Genomic DNA, 2527 nt, shown 5'->3' on the forward strand with positions numbered 1-2527 from the left:
CTCCCACATGTCCTTGAAATGGGCAACCGACGTGCCCTGGGACATCTTGAAATAGATCGACTTAACAGAGAAACTGCCAGAACTGTCTAGGTGCCAACGAATCTGGTCCAAACCGGGGGCAAGCACCACCCCCTCCACCAAAGCACACAGGATCCTCCACTGGATAGTCCCTTCCTGATCCAAGGAGCGACGGAAACGAATGGCTAGCCCCTCCCCTTGCAAGGCGTTAGCGACCGAGACCGACTCATCATCGCAGATAGCAAATAGGAGCGGGAATGACTCGTTGAGAGGTCTAGACTCAATCCACCAATCCCTCCAAAAACTGGTGCGGTTCCCATCCTTAACCACGTGTTTCGCACCTGCTTTAAAGAGATGCTTCACCTTGTGAAGGCTTTTCCAAAATTGCGAGCCCCCTTGGCCATTACCACTGAAGATATCATTGGCATCGTGATACTTGGCCCTGATAAGCCTAGCCCAAATGGTGTCTTCCCCTTGGTAAAGTCTCCACACCCATTTGAGCAGCAGAGCTTGATTCATTTTCTTTGTGTTGAGCAGGCCTAGCCCCCCAAGCTCTTTCGGCCTGCAGACCGTGGGCCAATTGACCAAATGGTACTTACGTTTCGGCCCCGCGCCTTCCCAATAAAACTTGGATCTGTGGGTGTCGAACCTCGCATGAATCCCATCATGGAGAAGAAACAACCCCATGGCATACATAGGTAAGTTGTCAAGGCACGCATTGGAAAGAATCAGGCGTCCACCCGAGGACAGAAGTTTTCCAAGCCACGGTTCCACCTTGACCGCCAGCTTTCTCACCAGAAAGAGCCACTGTTCCAGGGTTAACTTGCGATCAGAAATGGGCATGCCTAAGTAGATAAACGGGAATGACCCAAGCTTACAATTCAGCTTATTGGCCACTTGGTTCTGAACCCAAGCTGGCTGGCCCATGACGATCACCTCGCTCTTGTGGTAGTTGATTTTTAGACCCGACATGTCCTCGAAGCACATGAGGAGAAACTTCAGATTTGCAATGTCTTCCTCTGAATTCTGGATAAGGATGAGCGTATCATCCGCATATTGGAGGTGGGAGATTCCCCCAGGAATAAGGTGCGGGACGACCCCGTGGATGTGTCCCGCCCTCCCGGCAGCCGAGAGGATCACGGATAGCGCTTCCCCAATGAAGTTAAACAACAGCGGAGAGAGGGGGTCCCCTTGTCTCACGCCCCTCTTGTTCCGGAAGAACGGCCCAATCACCCCGTTGATTGAGATAGCGGTTTGTCCTCCGGCCACTAACTGGGAAATGCGGTGGATGTATCCCTCTTCAAGACCTTTCCCTCTGAGCACCTCGGCAAGGAAGTCCCAATTCACGCGGTCGTATGCTTTCTCGAAGTCCAGCTTAAGGAGAACCCCTCCCAGCTTCTTGGACTTAAGCTCGTGGATAATCTCGATCAGCGCAAGGGGACCATCGAGGATGTTTCTCCCTTTGATGAAGGCCGTCTGATTAGGGCTGATGATCCTATTGGCCACCGGGTCTAGGCGGGAGGCGAAAGCTTTGGACACGATTTTAAAGATGACATTGATCAGCGCGATCGGTCTGTACTGTGTGATAAGGTCCGCACCCGGGACCTTGGGAATGAGGGAGAGGATCCCAAAGTTGAGGCGAGCAATGTCAATGCGCCCCAGCACAAAGTCATTGAGGATGTGAAGTGTACCCTGCTTCACCAAAGGCCAGAAAGATTTGAAGAAAATCACTGGGAGGCCATCAGGACCCGGAGCAGTATTGGATTTCATGTCCTTGACGATATCTTCCAGCTCCACCTCCGAGAAGGTGAGGACTAAACTGTCATTCTCTTCTTGCGACACCTGCTGAGGAGCAGTCCAGGTGTCAGGCGCCAACCCGCAGCACCTAGGAGCGGATGTGCCCAACAACTCCCGATAGAAGGCATACACATGCTCTTGGATCAACCTTTGATCCGTGATGGGGCCAAGGGGGGTCTTGAGGGCAGTGATCTGGCATTTACGACGTCGGCCATTAGCCACAGCGTGGAAGTAGGCCGTATTTGCATCACCCTGCAAGGCCCACCGCATTTTTCCACGCTGTTTCCAGTGCTCTTCCTCAACCCTATAGAGGTGCAGCAGTTGCTCTTCAAGCTGGTATCTGGCTGCCCAGCCGTCATCATCCAACCCCGCGGCATCTGCTTGAAGATCAAGCTGGGAGATCTGGGCAAGCAGGGTCGCCTTAGATTCTTTGGTGTCACGGGTCAGATTGAGGCTCCAACCTCTAAGATGTTGTCTAAGGCCTGCACTCATGAAGTGCCACCAGTCCACAATGTCTCTGCCTCTAACTCTCTGAGAAAGCACGTCCCAAGTTGCTTGCACCATCGGACCGAAGTCGTTCCTTTCCAGCCAACTAGATTCAAAATAGAAACGATTACTGCGCACAGGGAGCCCCTCCCCTGTATCAAACACCAAAGGTGTGTGATCCGAGCCCAGGCTCGTCTCCGCGGTTAAAGCACACAGCGGAAACACC

This window comes from Lolium perenne, chromosome 4, assembly GCF_019359855.2.
Source record: "Lolium perenne isolate Kyuss_39 chromosome 4, Kyuss_2.0, whole genome shotgun sequence".
NCBI lineage: Eukaryota > Viridiplantae > Streptophyta > Magnoliopsida > Poales > Poaceae > Lolium > Lolium perenne.